Source organism: Meles meles, chromosome 15 (genome assembly GCF_922984935.1).
Source record: "Meles meles chromosome 15, mMelMel3.1 paternal haplotype, whole genome shotgun sequence".
NCBI classification, from domain to species: domain Eukaryota; kingdom Metazoa; phylum Chordata; class Mammalia; order Carnivora; family Mustelidae; genus Meles; species Meles meles.
This window is the reverse complement of record NC_060080.1, coordinates 38288894-38293550: the sequence shown is the minus strand read 5'-3', so window position 1 is coordinate 38293550 and position 4657 is coordinate 38288894.

The following is a 4657-nucleotide window of genomic DNA, read 5'->3' as shown; positions in this document are numbered from 1 at the left end:
CTTGCAATTCTTTTGCCCCTCCCTGCCTCCCATTATTTGTTTCCCAGCATATTTTGTTATTTTGCCAGGGTTATTGAAATGAAAAGCCAAGTTCATCTTTTCTGGTAACTGGACCCATTTAAAGACATTTTTAAATTGAAAATGGAAGCTCTTCATTAGATCTTGTAGCAGTTTTTCATTTTAGAACTTGTAAGTTGTTTTCAGAGCTTCTACGTTGACATATGCGTGTTCCTGTCATACAACTCTATTTTGGATTTATTTTTGGCTCCTTACATTTCCACTGGGTGCTTTCACAACACCCTGCTTATGAGATTTGCTTCTGTTCCCCCTGACTGCTTTACATAAGCCTGTCCAGGCCCTGACCAGCAGCTCAGGCTGTAAAAAAGGGACCTTTGCTAGATGAGCTGAGCTGCGTCTGGCAGGCAGGGGCAGCAAGATGGTGTCACAGAGGCAGGTTCTCCTATCCTTGCTGCTGTGGGTCTCAGGTGAGAAGCTGAAAAGTGCCATAATCCTTCCAGAGTAGTGTAATTTAAACAAATTTTTACGATATATACTGAGAAACACTGGTTATTTCCAAAATAGACACAATGATGTACTGCCATGTGGTACCATTAAGAAGCACATTTGCAATGACATATTTCAGTGTGACTGGGATAAACTGTGTCTGTCACACCATTTTTCTGATTGCAGGTGCCCATGGGGACATCACGATGACTCAGTCTCCAGGATCCCTGGCTGTGTCTCCAGGTCAATGGGTCACCATGAACTGCAGAGCCAGTCAGGGTGTTAGCAACTATGTAGCCTGGTACAGCAGAAATCTGGGCAGGCTCCCAGGTGCCTCATCTATGGTGCATCCAACAGGGCCACGGGCATCCCAGACCGTTTCAGCGGCAGTGGGTCTGGGACAGACTTCACCCTCACCATCAGCAACCTCCAGGGTGAAGACATGGGAAACTATTACTGCCAGCAGGAAAATAACTCTCCGTCCACAGTGCTTCAGCCTCGAACACAAACCTGCTCCCCGGGCTGTGGGTCAGGGAGGCTTTGCTGCACCAGCTCCTTCCTCCCCTGAACATGTACGTTCCCCTGTCTGCCTCAGAAGTCACTTCTCCTGACTTACACCTTGCAGGGCTTGTAAGGCACAGCAGAAAATGAAGAGAGCTGATTTTTCCTGCACCCTCCAAACTTTTAAAAAAGATTTTATTTATTCATTTGCCAGAGAGAGGGAGAGCACAAGGAGGGGGAGCAGGAGGCAGAGGGAGAAGCAGGCTCCCTTCTGAGCAAGGGAGCCAGATGCTAGACTCCATCCCAGGATGCTGGGATCATGACCTGAGCTGAAGGCAGCCAAATTACCGACTGAGCCACTCAGGCATCCCTCCTGCATTCCTTTTTGTGGGAGGTTAATGAAGACAAATATTGTGAAGATGTCTTAGGGATGCTGTTGGGAGTTTTTGTGCCCCAGGAAGCTGCATGTTTACCAGGGTCCCAGGGCAGGAGTGAGCCAGGAAGATCTTTCTTTAGCCTCTGACAAAGGGCCATGAACTTTACACCCTGTGGATCAGTTCTCCCTTCCTGCTCCTCTTGGACTCTGGGACATTTCTCTTTTATTTCCTTAATCTCTTTTCTTCACCCTCCATCACCCTCCCTCTCTGAACCCTCCCAGGATGAAACCTTTGAGCTCTCCTATTCAGAATCTCCCACGTGGAATGTAGTGTCCCTCTCACTTTTTCCTTCCATGGACCCTCTTTCCCAGCTTTCCTGGGTAGTGTCCTGCACATTCATTTCTGCTCCAGCTCCTTTCCTACCTCCCTTCTCTCTCTTCTCCATTTCTCCCAGGCGTACTCATTCTCACAAAGGCAATTCTCTCATTATTTTTTTTATTAAGATTTTATCTATCTATTTATTTCTGGGGAGAAGTGGCCCAGGGAGATGACAAGACTCTCAGGCAGACACCCTGTTGAGTGGGGAACCTGTTGCCTGCTCCATCTCACATGTCTGAGATCATGACCTGAACTGAAATCAGGAGTTGGATGCTCACCAGACTGAGCCACACAGGTGCTCTGATTCCCTCACTCTTCAACCCTGTCACTTTAGGAACACGAGAAACTGTGACTCAGTACCTTTTTCACCAATTGTCACCTTCTTCTTGAAAGTCGTCCTTTGGGCATTCAGGTCTAATCTTGTGACTGAAGGAAATCACGGCTCTAAGTGTGCCATAACTTGAGTCCCTTGGAAAACATTTCATGAGTATGTCCAATTCTGCGTGAAAATGGAGACATTCTGAGCATCTTAGTATTATTTCCTCACCTCCTTCTGAAATACATAGGTTGATGCAGTTTAGCTTTGGAAAAGACTGCAACAAACCTCGTCAGTGCTCCAAACGCCTTTAGCTACAAAACAGCTTCTCTTAATAATTAGAAATCTACTTCAAATATCGGTATTAGGGATCCATTTCTTTCATCCAAGGTATGTTTTCTGAGGGCTTCCTCTGTGTCCAGACAAAGAGATCTGCTTTCGCCCTAGCTGGGAGAGCCAGGTGATAATCAATGGCATCAGTAAACATTTACTGCGTTCTGTTGGAGGGGCTATAAAGAAAAGTAAAGAAAGGAAGGGAATAAAAGCTTGCTGAGTAAGAGTGAGCAGAAACTTAAAATCAGATGATGTATTTGTTAGCTAGTGTCATGGGATAAATCACCCTCAAAATACAGTGGCTTAAAATGGTAGCATGTTAGTGGCTGTCATGTTTATTGGTTGTCTGTGCAGTTCTGTTAATATGGGCCCAGGCTTGATTGCTCTTGACTGATCTTGGCTGACTTGCTCGTGTGCTTAAAGTTGGCTGAGCCAGAAAGGTCAATGGATGCTCCTGATGTGGAAAGGCTCACATTTCTTTCTTCTCTTTCACATTTCTGTTGGAGGGGTGGGTGCTGACAATCTTGACCTAGGAAATAGGAAATGGCATACTTGGCTTTAAGTGAGGATGGAGGAGGAGCTGTTAGAACCTGAAGAAGGAAAGAGAAAGAGTGAAGACTGACGAGACCAGGGGGATGAAGTGTGATTGTGGGGCAGGGTGAAGGGCCTCAGGAGGTGAGAGGTCATGAATCCAAGTTGGAGCAGTCGGGATTGCTGTGTGTTTTCCTCCAGCAGGTATGTGGAGGGTTGGGACTTTGTACATGAAATAAAACAATGGAAGGCTGAGGAAGATCTTGCGTATACGGAGTTGTTATAAAGAAGGATCATGGAATTCAGCTGAGGAAGGAGGAAATGAGACTGTGAAGGGCTTAAAGAAAAGAAAATATAGGAAGGTCAATAGATTCACTAAAAGCTAATTTTCAGAAAACAGTAAAATTATTACTCTTATTGAGAGATAGTAATGACAAACACATATTGAATTATTTTACTCATATGCTATGAGGGAACTAGGAAGATGTAACTGGTTCAAAGGAAAAGTCAAAGACACAGATATATATGGAGTAAAGGAATGAACTGCAGAGAGAGGCAAGCTGGTTCTCCAAGGTGAGGTAAGGCGTCAACTAAGTCACTACCAGACAGGACAGAATCATCCATCTATCAGTTATCAACAGTTTATAAAGAGTTGCAAGATAGCTCAAAGACAATGACCCGGGTTGGATCCTGATAACCTGGAAAAGTATGCTACAGACATGCCAAATTTTCCATGGTAACACAACATATATTTTTCCTATAGGTTTCAGGTCTTACTGTAATGAAAGCCAGAAGTTATTGTTGGAGGCACACCCAGTGGATTGAGCTGCAGAGTTCTTTGAATAGGTCAAGGCTGAGATACTCAACATTTAAAAAAATCCTTTATTTATTTATTTGCGAGAGAGAGAGAGAGAGAGAGAGCGAGTGAGCATACCTGAGCTCATGATCAGGGGGAGAGGCAAAGGGAGAGGGAGAAGCAGATGCCCCGCTGAGCAGGGCTCCATCCCAGGACCCCGGGATCATGGCCTGAGCTGCAGGCAGAGGCTCAACTGACTGAGCCACCCAGGTGCCCCTGAGATGCTCAGCATTGTAATGATGGAGAACTTGTCATGATTTTCTGATGGCACACCTAAGGCATGGCCACGAGAATGACTGATCAAGACTGGGTGGGGAAGAGACAATTGGAAGAGGATCAGCCAAACAACTGAGAGAGCAGGTAATGGAAGGTCATATACTGAGTACACTGAAACCACCAGGAATTGTGACAGGCTGTGAGAGGCTCTAGGAGGCGGGAGCTAAAATATTCCAGAAACCAGGAGAGACTTTGGGTCTGGTGTTTGTCTGCCAGAAGGGGTGATCCTAGAGTGGCGTAGTCTACCTATCTTGATTTCAAACATTGTTCTTCCCCTTTCTAGGCAGGCCTAGAAGTCTAGAAGAGGCAGAAGGGGGTGACAGAAGGTCTGTGAGCAGGCTGCCAGGGAAACACAGAAGCTCAGGGCACTTTTAGAAGAGACACGGGCTACTGAGTATCTCAGTGGTTTGGAGGGCGAGTGTTGATGGAGAAGGTGTCCAGGTGGTGATCCTTTATCTGTCCCATCTTCCATATTTTTTGTTTGCCTCCCTCTTATAGTCTGTTTTGCTCTTCTTTCCAAATTTAAAATGGTTTCTAGTGACAAAAGCAGCCTCCTCTTTGCTCCTGGTTTTGCACTAGAGGTCT